The sequence below is a fragment of the Topomyia yanbarensis genome, chromosome 3 (assembly GCF_030247195.1).
Source record: "Topomyia yanbarensis strain Yona2022 chromosome 3, ASM3024719v1, whole genome shotgun sequence".
Classification (NCBI taxonomy): Eukaryota; Metazoa; Arthropoda; class Insecta; order Diptera; family Culicidae; genus Topomyia; species Topomyia yanbarensis.
The window spans coordinates 108318013-108333709 of NC_080672.1; the positions used below are offsets into that span (position 1 = coordinate 108318013).

Consider the following 15697-nt stretch of genomic DNA (forward strand, 5'->3'; position numbering starts at 1 on the left):
AATCGGTTCATCCATCTATGAGAAAAGTGAGTGAGATTGTGTTCGCGTACACACACAGACGCACATACACACACACATACATACACACACACATACATACACACACAGACATTTGCCGAACTCGACGAACTGAATCGAATGGTATATGTCACTCGGCCCTCCGGGCCTCCGTTAAAAAGTCGGTTTTCAGAGCAATTGCAATACCTTTCTATTGAGAAAGGCAAAAATATTTGTTATTTTGCGTACAAAAAAGTTAAAAAAAGTTCTTTAACGTCAGCTGCATCGGAAAAAATCGAAAACAGCATATAGCTTAATGACTCAAATCAGGATTGCGGATTTTTCCAACAACAACATGAAACTTTCGGTGATGGTGGTGTAATAAGAACTGCGTGTGTGGAGAACCAAAACCAAAACAAACCAAGACTTTCTAACGGAGCTCTTCCTTCCAGATCCTCAAAACTTTTTAATTGCTGAAAACCTATGGAGAAGGAACAGTCGATTGAAAGGTTACGGAGGAAGGCAGTCCCCTTTCGACTGTGCTGCGTGTTTACACGCCATATATGGTCACACTAGGAATCAAGTATCGCCAAGAATCAAGGGTCCTTATTGCGCACTTCCAACCAACCTGGACTCCGCACTTTCAAAGTGCAAATGATTTCAAAACTGCGAGCTGTCAATACACATGTATTTCAAGTGATAGAGATAGCACTTTCATAGACAGATCAGTCGAACTAACCAGTCTATAAGAAGAATTTACAAGAAGAATGGTAAGTGCGCAGTAGAGTATGACATCTTTAGCACAGCACTTTTTGAGTTCCTTTCGTGGTCCCAAATGCATGTGCAAAATTTGGAAGCGGTCGGTTGCTTCACGGGTTGGTGCATTTCGTTCAAAGTTTCTATGGGGTTTTATATCGGGAAATCAATTATTTTGCATTTACGTTTATAAAGATTGTTATTTCACTCAATCTGAAAAACCAACCTCATAAAACTATAGTTCAAACCTTGGTTAACAACTTTGTCAAAGACGGTAACTAGCTACGAGTTTTTGAAAAAATAGTCATAACGATTTTAAAACTTGTGGTTTAATCCAAATGCAGAAATTATTATTTCTTCCAACACTGTCAGTACACCACTGACACTGATACTTTAATCTTAAATAAATGAGAATATAGTCATCGCAGAGACTTGGTACCTTTGAAAGAAATGTTCAGAATGAATCGCTGAATAACATAGACGTAGACAGAAAATGAAAAGAAGAGGGGGGGGGGGGGGCTTGTGTACTCCCCAGTCCCCTTTTTAGGTAGTTTAGTGTAACATAAGGAGTAAATCTTTAACGCAGGTTTATACAGCCGAATTAAAAAGTCAAAAAAAGGAGCTGGGAGAGTACACAAGCCCCCCCTCTTCTTTTCATTTTCTGACTACGTCTATGTTATTCAGCGATTCATTCTGAACATTTCTGCAAGTCGTCGAAAAAAATTACTGAACAACTTTTGGCCGGCTTTGTGTGTATTTATAGCGTTATTTTTTCGTATTCGCGGACCCGTCCTCGAGGTCTGACCGTGTTCGAAATAATTCTCATCAATGTTTCCCTCGAAAAGTCTTCTGCTGCTCTTTTGTCTTGGTTCAATGGTACAATAACTGTAGGACAATGTAATCCCTTAACGAAACATGGACTTTCGGACTTATTTCAACGGTTTTTGACGGACTTTCGATCTTATTTAAACGGTTTAGCCGTGTATCAAGGAATACAATTCAACATTTCGATCTTGCGATATATTACATAATCACAAAGACTACTAATTGTGTTCTACCTTTAATTACAGATATACTTAACGATTTCGATGCAACCTGGTCGTCTCATTTTAGTTGTGTCTACCGTAAAAATATCAAACCTAGCCAAACTTTACTAATTTTATAAAAAAATAAAAATATTGATTATTTATTAATCGCAAAAAAAGAAAACCTATACAGACTAAAGAAAAACAAAAAGGATCAGCTAGACAAAGAAAAAAGGAAACCAACCAACCAACAGTGATTTGCACCTGAAGTCACACGTTCATACAATCGCATCAAGACGCACCCTCGCTGGAGGTAGAAGAAGTGTTGGAAAGTACAGCCTCTGAAGGTGAGATGTTTACTAGAGTCAAATAAATTAAGTTTGTAGTCAAACCAAAATACAACCTATATGCACACAATAACGATTGTATCATCAACCGGAGGAAAAGCAGATCATTCTCCGAACAAAACAAAAACTGAAAAACTAAAATCGTTCGGAGAAAGGTTAACAAAATCTATTGAGCAAGAGTAAAAACAAAATAACACAGTAGTCGTCGTCGTTACTATTAATTGAAAGCAAACAAATATGATAACAAAAAAAGAAAACCTAACGTTTGATAGAAAAGAAACAAAAAGTGTGTTTATATACTGAATGAAGACCGCGAAAGGGACAACAATGATTCACCGCCATATGAAGAAATTAAACAAAACTAGTAAAAGAACATACGCAAACAAAATCAAGCAAATCGCTTATGAACCTTTCCGTGAGTAATAAAAGGTGAAACAAACATATGTACGTGGTATAAGCATAAATAGAAAATATTACAAGAGAAAGTCGTGTCGCTGTCATGCTAGTGGCGTAGGAAAAAAAACTAAGTCTTAGTAGCCTGTGAACTGTTTTAATTTTTTGATTAATTTTAGTTTTTTGATGGATGGGTAGAGCATAAAAAGAGAACAAACTTAACAATCGACACACAAACACTTGCAGAACACCTACATACAAAGATACATGTATACATTTAGGTTACACTCTATACAATATAAATGCAAGAAACAGATAAACCGAACAGGTTTACCTTTACTAGAACAGTGTCTTTTCGTTTAGGAGAAAGTTACTTCTAACTTCGTCCAAAAATTATTGCGCGCTATTGTTGTAGAACTATTTTCCAGTATTTTTTAATTATTGTAACTTGTATACATATTTTATTAAAAATAATATATTATATATATATTTTGTTTTAGAGAATTTTACCATCATTGTTGAAGTCGAGAAAAAGTAATACGAGGGAAACCTTTTTGTTTATGTATTTAATAATTTATCATGTATATGTTTTATGTTCATCCTGTGACATATATAGTAAAGAAAAAGAAAATGGTAAAAAGGCAAACAAAAACTCGTAGGCAAGCAGTAGGGTAATTTTTCAAATTAGCAGCTTAATGGAAAATAATAAGCATGAAATAAGTTTTGTTACGTATGAATGTAACAAGTCAACAACATTGAACATGTAACGTGTCTAAATAAGTTTTGTGTAGCCGGAGGAATTTTTTCCAGAATAGGCGGGACTGAATCTCGGAACCGACAGTTTACAATAACACGACAAAACTAAACCGCATTTTACTTTCCCTGAGCACATAGTAATTTGGTCTGCCGGCGTTACATTTAGTTGTACGCAATAACAACATCGGACGATACGTCCTGCTGGTTTAGGTTGGTTTGAAATAAAAAAGTAACCCGATTTATTGCGAGAACGGCACTGATAGACCGCATTTTTCTCGCTCGTTGATAAGCTGTTTCAGTTCAAACCTGAAATAGTAGTAACTGATAGAAGCACGCTCTTTTACAACTAACCCTTTCTTGGAGAAAATACCGTTACTAGATATAACGTTATTTTTAAAATGTGCACCACGAGTCAACCAAGGGTGGTTTCTTGCTGACGTGCTTTGCTATGAACGTAGAAATACATCACAGGCAGCGCAAATCGTGTCGCCCACAATTTTTAAACGAACACAAACGTCACCTTTCGCTAAAACCGTGTCATATGCATATATTTGGATTACTACTGCTTAGGAACTTTTGTTGCAATATGTTATTTTAATCTTTGTGTTATAGTACTTTTAGCTATCGGATAACATCAAAGGAAATTTGTTACATCCTAACATTTTAATCTCTAAATTCCATCCAGTGTAGGATGAAATTGTAGGTTTCGCGAATGTTAATAAGTTACACTTATGCCAACATAAACAAAAAACACAAACACACCTATGTAGTCTAGAGAGAATCTTAGCGCAAAATGAGAGACGAGATACAACAAAAAGATGTGTACATTATACTGTTATTTATTTTAGCCCGTTTACGAAAAACGCTAAACCTTGTTGAATTCATAATCAAAAATAAAAATCACCCACTCTCTCTCTCAGCCCCTCCCAGAGAAAACCAGATTTTATTGTTAACTATCCTATATATATTTTAGTCGAGATTGATAGGCAGCATAGAAAAAATAAAACACAGACACAAATACAGACACAATAGGAAGCAAATGGAATGGATACAGAAAGAGTAAATTGAGGTAATCGTGTATAACTTTTTATATAGTTGTATAGATAATATGAGGAAAAATAATGAAAAAGATACAAAAATAAGAAAAGAAAATAGTCATACCCCTAGAGAATGAAAGATACAAAGTCGCACAAATAGAGGAGAAAAATCAATCCAAAAACTGTGAAAAATAAAGCAAGCGGAAATGTAACCAAGTTTTTGTTTCTTTGGTTTGTTGTACCTTGTTTTTTTAAGTTTATTTTGACAGTCCATTACGTCGGTTATATTCCTGACTACTGCTGCCGTTCTACGCATAAATGAGATTACCTGTGCACACGGAGAACTTGCATTACCTAGCAGTTTGTAATCTGAAATCTACACATCCTACTTCCTCCAACGAAAAACGAGAGTCCGATTTTACACAAAAATAATGAGATATTACCGAAGGCCGTCTACACTTCTTCATTTGGGTTTCAAAAATCATTATCTCTCCCTTGTTTTCCGGCAGCGAAATAAGGACAGTAGATTGGAATTACCTTCTAGTAACTAGTGGAATTTGTGTTTGTACATAGTACCAGAGAGAATAGAAAGAAGGACGAAGAGTGAAATTCAATCAAACCATTATTTTTTGAAATCGTTTCGTATTGGATTTTCAACTGATGTGCATTCCGGATCAAACTGACGAAAGAATTCTGAAGCACCCTAAAACCTAAGACAAAGACGAGATTCTTCTTTTCGCACATTTTCCGAACACTGTCTCTATTTTTATTAATGAAAATGGATTCTTGTTAATTTATTTTATGCCTGCAATATTTTGTATCTTGAATCCACTATATTGATGAAGGGCGCCGTTTTTCCATGTCACGGGTGCTTAGTAAGGTTTGATGAAACCATTTTCTGAAAAAAATTTGATTAAGGTTTGGTTGCTGTCTTATTTTTGTTAAAATTAATCAGCCACACATACGGAAAATGGGTGGTAGATACTTGTTCTACTTTGCTGTATAATTTTTTTTTCAACCTAATCATTTACTTTTAACGATAATTTTATTTTGTCAAAAGCTTTATACAATAATTGAGGATAAATCATGAAATAAGTCAAGATAATGTATCATTTTCAAGTGAACTGAACACTGTAAAAGAAGAGATAGTAAATACCAAAGGGTTGCAAAACTAATGCCGTTTGTGCTTGAGAAGAAACTGAGTGAGGCTCTAACCACAACTGCTGTTTGAACTGACTAATCTCCACATGGGGATCATCAAAGTGATACTTTTTCAAGATAGCATAATGATTTTCGTGATGGATGGCGTAGCTCTTTTAGTTTTTTCTGTAAGTGTGCTTAGAGCGTCTTTAAAGGGAACGCTATGGATTCCTAGGGCGCTGTTTTTACACGAGGTATGTAAATAGATCATATGAATTTTCCCCACAATAGGCACATCTATTTCTCTGCAATCTCAATGCAAGAGTCATTCATGATTTTCGGGACAAACATCCCAACAGGCAGATGATACTTGACAAAGAATACGTAATGTATTACCAAAAGTCACCCGATACGACTGTGGTTTCCATTCAAAAACTTTCGCTCAAGGGAGCAAAAGGACCTTGAAACAGCCAACACCGTGCTTCAGTAGATTCACGTACAATTTCGAATCGGGTCCCCATCGATCTCAATTTTGTGAGTGGACATGTAGACGCGGTAGACCTTCATACAAGCTTTGTTGCCACTAGCGAATAATTCTGCAATTTCGAATTTATCTGGCCGAATTTTCAGGATATCTGTCACTGTTGAATATGTCTGCGTCAGTTCCTTTGAAATTTTTAGAATACTTATCTTTGATCCGAAGGAAGCCCCAATATGGTCCGACCGAGTTCAATGAATGTTTTTAAACGGGAAGTCGGAAACTAGGTCTGGGTCCGGAAAGTTTATGCCTGGGCCTAGAGACCATCGAAAAGTAAAAACTTAAACAGTGTGAAGGCTGAGACAGAAATCGCGGGAAATACAATAAAATCCAAGGATAGTAATGCAAACATATGGTAAGTCTGGTAGTCCGCAAGAGACTTTAACCGAAATTGTTTTGTAACTGCATTGTAACGAAATTATTTTGTAACTGTAACTGCAATGCAAAACTGCATTGTAACATTACTTTGACCTCCAAATTCACGAAAGAACTTTGTGTTTTTGAACTGAAACACCGGATCCTCAAGTTTGTGTTAGTGGAATGTTATACAATGTATGTTGTGTTGTATTCCCATGTCTATGTGAAATTCTTTAAACCTTTACACCTGACGTTTTTCTTCGGGGGGCATTGTGTTCACCGCGGCGTATTTGGTGACAATACTGCTGGCATTTGCAAATGCTTTTGTGGCCACCACCTTAGGAGAACGGAGCCATTTCCATGTAGACACGAAATTATTGTTCGAAAGTCGAACTGAAAAAGAATGACAAAGTTAACATCAAAGGGGCGCAAAACTGAGACTTCGCCAAGGGCGCCAGAAGGACATGAGCACATTTTTTTCAAAAATCTTGCCATAAGTTTTTTATTACAAAGAAATCCAAAGATACACCTAGTTAAATAAGTGAAAATTGAGGGTACACGCTCATTACAAATTTACGTAGTTGTATTTGGAAATAGCTATTTTAACTAATTAACTGTTGAATTTTGTTGAGTGGTCAAAAAGTAGAAGAAAATGGCTATTGTTATTAATTTCACGGCGTCTTTGTCGAACAACTTCATTCAAAAAAATTCGGCGTTTGCAAAACTTCAAGATATCCAACCACTTTTTTAGGTCTGTGGGTCTAAAATAGAAGTTCAAACTTTATTCCCTCCGACCCTGCGGAGGTCACGTAAATGGCTTATTAAACTAAGGGCCGCTAGTACTTGAAGACGATTTCGTTGGATTTTCAGAGCGACGTGCACTCAGTGCACTAGCGCGAGTGCCGGAAGGTTAACCTCACTCTTTTACCATGTACTTCACAACACAATAGTTTTCACACCATATTTCAAAGGTGACGAGAGAAAAAAAAAGGCTCACACCAGAAGCACTCAAATCAAATCATGGATTTTGCATTTTACATTCGGCGTTTTTTGTAATCGTTTCATGAAGGAACTATAAAGATGAATTGACTTGTTCATATTTACAATATCCCATCCATGCCAATGGTGTTTATGAACAACATTTTTGAACAGCTATAACTGTTGGTTTAGGCAAGATTTGCTCATAAAAACAAGTAAGGTCAATAAATGTGACTATTAGCTTCCATTTGAGCACTAAAAGTTACAAATATAAGCTCTAGAACTGAAGTTATTGCAATTAATCAGTTTGAATTACGATGAAGCAGTGCTGCCAGGCTATTTAAGTGGACGACGAAAATAGAAATGTTGGTTTAACTTCGTTATTTTGCAATATAATCGAAAACTGATAAACTCTATCAATTTATCCTGTCTTCTACTACGTTTTCCATGCAATTGGACTATCTATCTATCCATCTATCTATATAAAAGTCAATGTTTGTATGTATATGATTTTTGGACTCCTAAATGGCTTAACCGATTGCCATAAAAATTTATACGTAGTAGATATTTGTTATGGAGCGTGTTTGTGTGCTATTGGTTGGGGATTATCTGACCGCCAGATGGCGCTTCGGAACAAATTGTGTTTTTCTCCTATTTCGTTGAATGCCGCAGCAAAGAGCGATGGGTATTAGCTAGTTGTAGATATTCTAGAATTGTATTCAGCATTGGATGGTAAAAAGATTCTAGCATTCTTTATGAAAATAAGTTTTTTGATACAAAGTTGTAGAAACATATATGCGTTACAAAAAAGTTGGGCCTGAAAGGGTCAAATTATTACGCTGTTATGAATTGATTATCTTGATTATGTCGTTCGAATATAAATAAAGGAAACAAACTTCGTAGAAGACGCTAAAAAAATATTTTCTCGCTGTGAGATATCTGACGTTTAAAATACGCACGCTGAGATCTCGAATTTTTATACTACCGCCCTCCCCTTAAGCTTAAGCGGTTTGTTTTCCTCCCAAATCGCCGTGTAAACGATTTATTTTCCTCCTAAATCAAACGTTAAAAGGGCACAATGCCAACGCAGCTGGATAAGTCTATAGCAAGTTAAAGTATCACCATTAGTGGACGTCATTCTATGGTGGCGACATCATCTCAAATACGGTGGTTTCAAGCAACTCATGCTAAATGTCAAGTTGCGGGAGGATTGATTTAGTTGAACAGTGTATTCAGATGAATTCAAGTGTTTACAACGTCCTATTTTTGACCAGAAAAATGATATTTTCAGATTTCACCGGTTCTTGAGTGTCAATGATCAGGAATCAGAATATATTGGCTTAACTGGCACGTTCCCCGTATGTAGTCAGGGATTTGTGCCTCGAAGAAAGAAGTGTTGGTGAAACTTATTCAATATTCTCACATTTTTTAAGATGTTGTTTAATATATTTGTAAACATTTTTTCCATCATTTATTCGTGTCTTCTTTTTAATTTCCTCTCTCATTCTCCGGGATGGCTAATGTTATCTAGAATTACCCTCCTTCCTGACCAGAATCTGCTTGATCCAATATATTTGGCTTAAATTCAAAACTTTGTATTTGACTGAACCCAACCCAGATTCCATCCATCAGAAATTGTATGTGTGTACTTTTTCTTGTACTCAAATCACATTTTATTTCCAAAAGAAAAAAATTCGCATAATCTTAGGAAAAGGGAGTTTCGTAATTCCCCATAAGAAGAAATTTCGGAGTCGTTACTCACCGAACACGGATCACAACAGTACAAAAACAAGAAAAAATCGTGCTGTACCATACATTCAGTAAATTCTCCAAGTAATTCAAGTCTATCTGTTTAAAAAAATTTGCATAATAGAGGATAAGAGCGAAGAACACATGTCAAGAAGACTGGCAACTTTGTCCAGAATCTGGTAACAGTATGAGCAACATTACTTTCTATACACACTTAATTTGAATTACTGGGTACAGTAAAATTTTGCTGGGGTTTTGAACAGCAAACCGTTCGGTAATCAATACAGTAAAACAATTCGGTTACCGAACTCTCCGCAATCCGTTCTCTCCAAACGTCAAAAAATATTGGTCAGTCAGCAGTTTCCTCTGAAAATGGCGACTTGACAGATGATTTGCTGTACCTGTTTTGTAAGTTTTTGACGAGGTTCGGTAATGTTGGTACAATTTTGCCGAACAATCAGTCAATATTTTACTGGATAATGTTTATGTACCGAAAAAACAGAAGTGCTGATAAATTCAGTGAAAAATATTGCGGGTTTCAGCAAATTATTCGAAAAATTACTGAAAATCGCTAAAAAGTGAAAACTTTACCGCAATTTTTTAAACAACTTGCTGATAGCTCCGTAAAAATATCACTTCACTGTTCATGTCGTCAAAAGAAATTACTGAACAACTTTTTGCTGGTTTAGTGTGTACCTACATTTATTGAGCTTCCTATTTACGTACAATAGACAAAACATTTATTTCTCATTTATTATTGCGATTTTTGTGTTCAGCGTATAGCAATTCCGGAATTCTGAATTATGACAGTGGGCTATGACGCCTTAAAACTTGAACCTTATGGTTTTCGTTTTGACTGTGCACTACACCGGTTAGTCGTTGCTACACTCATTCAAACTTGGGTGTAGCACTAAGAGAAAAAGAAAACGCTATTAAATTTCATAGAATTCAAGTCAAATGATTTAATCGAGTTTGTTCAAATATAGTTATTTCGATTATAGAGGTTTTAACCTTAAGGTCATTCGCCTCTTCAGGTTAGAAAAATCTCTTAAGAAAAATCTCTAACCCTATGTGTGGGATTCGAACTCAGGTGAGCTGCGTACAAGGCATTCGATTTACCAACTACGCTATGCCCGTCCCCAAATATAGTTTTAAAATTAGGCCAAATGTATCTTACAAGATGCTGATGGAAGAGGAGATTGATTCAAGATTACAACAGCCATTCTCCGGAATGAGCGAAAAAACGACTAAATTTGTGACAGAATAAACTATTCCCTTTTTATATATTATCCAGCGTCTTGGAAAAGAGTACCAATTTTGTAAATATATTATCTACTCTTCTCTATACCTCCTTGTTCATAAGATGTTATTGATGCTAAAAAATCAGGTGGACTTTGGAATTATGTTTCCTCTGCTTAAGGGTGGGCCTTTTTCAGAACAAAAATTCTTCTGAACACACTGTTCCATTAAAACAAACCATTTTTTTACCACATAATATCGTTCTCGGAAGATTTGTAGTTAGTTTTCTACAAAATTGTAGACAATTAAATTGTCCATCAAATTCTCACTTTTAGTAATGTTTGAATATCCATAGAACTAGCCCGTGTAAAAATAAATTTGTCATACCGTAATGTTTTTAGAAATCGCGTATATCGCTAGAAACGCAGTTTTGACAGTACATATAATCAATGATATGTCAAAATAGGGATCATTAAAAACGGGTCTTTATGGGACCAAACCGAATAATGAGTCTTACTGTTTAGCGGAGATCAGTGCGTACAATATGAATGTTTCCAATTATTAGTACCCGAAATTTGGTCAGAGGTCACCGACAATTTCGGAGGTTTCGTGAGCACGGATATTATTCGACGTATGTATCAAAAAACCCAATCGTAGGTCAGTTACCTTTAAAAAAACTAATCCTTCCAAAGCCAAAACAGTTAAAATACTGGCTTACTCAAATTAGTACGTTGGAAGGCCCAATGATTCCAGTTACAATCTTTTTTTGTTCAATAGGATCTTCTTCTAGTTCTAGGGCTATTTTCCGTCGGCCTATTTCGGCTAAGAGGTCAAACACCGACGCCAGAAAGGTGACACTCCCAATATAGACCCATCAACTCATGGACCGGGGACCAACGGCTTTACTCACCACTCACTACGCCCTATTGCTCAACTACCTACGCTCATGAAATTGAGCTAAGGCTTTGAATAATTCATCCAAACATACCAATGTGGTAAAACTAAAATATATAATGTTATTTTGGAATGCTATATGAAATACCATTGGTACACCCGCAGTGTTGTCAATAAAAATGATTTTTGGCATTTAATTCGATGTATCGAAATTTGAACAGCTATAACTTGGCTTAGAGACATTCTAACACCATACATCCTTCGGCAAAGTTGTTCAACATATCCTGGACTATACTTCTAGCTATTTGTTGGCTCATTACAGGAAGAATTGTAGTCTGTAGAATTAAAAATGCAAAAATGTAGGTTTTCCCATACCAATCTCCATATAAATTTTAAACGCAATGCGCTATGCCGAGTCAACACCAATCGACCCCAAAATTAGCACAGTTGTTTGGGACCCCAAAAGGAACCAAAAAAGTGCTGTGCTCGGTTAATGTGGCAATGATTACGTTTTTCCATATAACAATGCCCCACCCTAATACATACGCTCTAGTCCCCGCTAAACAGCAGGAGTCAAGATTCGGTTTTGTCTTATACCGGCTCTGTTTTCAATATTCCCGGTATCACCAATTAATTATCAACGTTATTAACGTTCTTCCTCTTGTTTCACAAAAAATAAAACATTCTTTCCTCTCAAGCATCAGTTAATTGCTTATAAGAGCATTTTCCAAATGAAAACTACGTTATTTGCAACGATTTAGCTGGTAATACGGTTTATTTCGGTAAACTTTAAGGTCTCAACAAACATATGAGTAGAGCGTATAGGCAGACTGTCAAAATTCACTTTTAGTGGAACGATTTGTCCTACACTCTACATTCAGTTCGGTAATTTCCGCACAGCTGAATAGTCAGCAAAAAGCAACTGATAGCTCAGCAAAGTGGCTTCAATTCACTGATTTTATGGGCTGAATAAATGTTTACCACGCTTGCCTGCCGCTCTTCCATACAATTTCCTTTGATTATGCAACAAAATCTGCAATTGACATGTTGGCCCACGCGGAGTAGCTGGAACGCAAACTGTTAGCGTTTTCAATCCGTTGTTCGACTCGTGCGCGGCGACGTTCGACGTGGAAGAACTTAGTTACTAATGGCGGGCTATTTTTATTCTTGATGATATGTTGTTAGGTAGTAAAAGTAGTACAAGTGGTTTATTTCGAGCAAAAAGAGGCGCAGAACACCTTTTTATTTTATTTCGTTATAAACAATTTCTTAAAAGGATTAATTGCTTAAGACACGACACATAAATTTTAAACTAAAAACTTTCAAACGGAACCCCTCTATTGAAACGTTAGGAACTCAAACTCAAAACTCTTCATGCGAATGCAATGGTCCCCCTGAAAAGGGCGGGTTGATTTATTATCTGCATCGTTTCATCATCGGCCAACAAAGAGATACACAGATAACAGACTTTTAGGCTCGATTTGAATCGTGTGTAAATACCCGCTACTGAAATATCGAATAAATCAGACAACTGAACCACGTTTGGCAAACATTTGTAGATGGCGCGGTGATCAATATAATGCTGTTAGAGTGCAGCTGTCAAACACGGATTTCCAACGTTTATCAATTTGAAAGTTTACACAGGTTTTTGAAGAAATTTTATTCTAGCCTAAACGTCTGTTATCTGTGGAAATACTTAATTCGGCACCTTCGCTTCGGTCTTCCTTGGGAGCAGAATGACCTGGATATTAGGCAACAAACCACCAAGAGAAATAGTCGCGCCGGAGAGTAATTTGTTCAACCCTTCGTCAGTGCGAATGGCCAGCTGTAGATGGCGGGGAATGATACTTGTTATCACGGGCAGCGTTTACTACCAGCTTCAATACTTTGGTGGCATCACCGATGGGACGAGATCTCCGGCACCGACACACTCGGTATTGTGACCCTTTCCCAGCAAACGATGGATTTGGCCGACAGGAGCTATTGGTGTAGCCAGCACGAGTGTATCAAATGAACGATGCCGCACTCGCATACGACCCCCGTTTTGTACTTGATTCTGTTTATGTTCGAAATCAAAAGGGGCCCGTCATCGAACAAACATACATTACTTCCATCGTCAAAGAGTCGCTTGTAATAAAATTGTGCGGACAAATCATGGCGCAGATAATAACTGCTTTCACAAAACCCATGATTTCTGTTATTTTCAGTAATTGTACATTCTTCAGAATTATTTACAAAATTGTTGTACATATTTCCAAACGAATAGCGCAAAAATGTAATGTTTTCATTCAACACAACCTGGGTAAAATTCCGGCCGAACATTTTGAAACAGGACCCCTATATTAAAACGTTAGAACTATTCTACATAAAAAATAGTTGGGCTTAGTTGAACACTGCATTCAGAGGAAATTAAGTGCTCAGCTAGTCTCATCGTTTAGCTAAAAATTATAATTTTAGAATCTGCCTGATATAGGTGCAGACACATTCCTTAGATCATGACATGAATGCAGGATTGGGCAGCGGGTTTGGAAAAGTTTGATTGGTCAATTAAACAGCGAAGATTATCAGGTACTGCTTGAAAAACGTCTCAAGATGTACTTTCGACGTTTTCAATCTGCTCAATCGATCTTTCAACAGGATAGCGTGTTGATACATTCCAACAAGTCTACTGAGAATTTGTTAACCAAGCCAAGTTCTTTCCAGTGGTCTCTTTTGTGCGGGACACTGAATGGCTTCGTTCAGTAAAAACAGATATTCGCGTTAAAAAAAATCTGATAACTTACGTCATCAGTCCATTGAATTTATTTACCTGTTTATATCGGACACGACTGGTCGAACAACGTTTTGAAAATAATCAAATGAATTCTTTATGGTTGCCGACCCTGAAAAGGGCCTTCCATGTGAAGATATAAAAACTGCCTTCTGAACCGTACAAGCGCACATCTGTGCACACAGGTTCCTTCTCTTGTGGCGGTCGCACATTAGCGGCACTTGCTTCGTTGACAACTGCTTGTGGGAGCGTGCCTAAGAGAAGAGAAGACAATCGCGTAGCCAATTTGATCCAATCCTAACCTCAATATTGAACCAGCTTCTGATTGGTCGTTTTGCCAGCCAAGAGCGTTCATAATATTTTCAAACGGGATGAAAAACAGTGCTGCTGAATTTATTTTGGCTACTTTTCATACCCATGAACATTTTATGCAAATTGAATAAATACCCTGAATGACGATATAACTACGTGTAAAGTTAAGAGAGACACGAATAAACATAAAATTCAATTTTTAAATGCAGCTAGTATTGTGAATTTTTGACAGAGGATATTTGAGGTACAATTATTTTCAGCAATTGTGAAAAACTTGCAAATGGAATTTGGCAACGATGGATGCTTGTTGTCTTTGGAATTGCGACAGGGCCTGGTAGATAAAATTAAGAAGAGCAAGAAACCTGTTGTCGTCTCTTCTCTTAGGGAGCGTGCTTTCCTTCTCACTGGTACGGGACACTCTCAAAACCGTTGGACAAATTTTTCTTCGAGAGATTTTTCAAATTTTCGTACTTCTTTATTTTAGTTGTGTAATACGTTGATAGTCAAATTTATCTTTGTTTCCTTTAGATTCAATTTTGCAGCAATTACCAAATGTACAGCCCAAATCACAAGCTTGAGAAAAAAATAGCATATTGATAAGAATCAACAAAGACTAGCAGAAGGTGAGCATTTACAGCTACTCTACACAAGATGGATGATTATTTGGGGTTTTATGTAAACGTCAGAACACTCAAATAAGCAACCCGTGTTCGATCGAAATAAATATCTATTTAACAATGAAGCAGCATTACAATGTAAACACATTTTTGCGCAAAAGCAATAATTAAACCTAAATAAATCTGATAACGGGCGTAACGTAATGATTGTATGTATGCATAATATGATAAATTCGTGTGTACTAGAGACAAGTATAAAATGTGATTATTTTTGTGCAATATGAAACGGTATCAACATATTTTCTACTGATTGTATGTGGACACACTGAATATCAAATAGTGAAATAATCCAGAAGACAGCTTATACATAGAATTCAGACCTTGTTCCCAAAACCCTAAACATACATTTTGTATAAAAACAGAAGCTATATTTACACACTCCCTTGTTCTATTTAGTGATATACCTTTCGACCGCTTATGTTCAATAAAACAAAAAAATCTAACTTTTCAAGAAAATACTGAAAATTTACCTAATGAAGCATTGCATGGAGCATATTTCGATTGGTTTGAACTGTGAATCCACGGCATCGAATCAGTAACCGAAGCCAGAAAAATCAACCGTACTGCGAACAAAACTGCTGATAGGTTTACTCAAGCAGAGAATATAAAAAAATATATGAAATAAAAGAAACGAAAAAGTAAAGGAAACCAATTATGAATGTTTAGAGAAAAACCAGGACAATTGTTTAGAATCGTACTTTTAAAGAAGCATACATACTATCTGACAGAGGA

General features: G+C 36.4%; 1 protein-coding gene across 7 annotated transcripts in view; it reads left to right on the forward strand.

Annotated features, from left to right (window-relative positions):
* Positions 1 to 11948, forward strand: part of LOC131693026 (guanine nucleotide-binding protein G(s) subunit alpha) — a 57869-nt gene extending 45921 nt beyond the window's left edge. For all 7 annotated transcript variants that reach the window (XM_058980487.1, XM_058980492.1, XM_058980493.1 and 4 more), the window contains exon 11: positions 1824 to 11948. The gene's annotated coding sequence lies outside the window, so the exon portion shown is untranslated. The remainder of the gene's footprint in view (positions 1 to 1823) is intronic.
* Positions 11949 to 15697: the final 3749 nt, after the last annotated feature.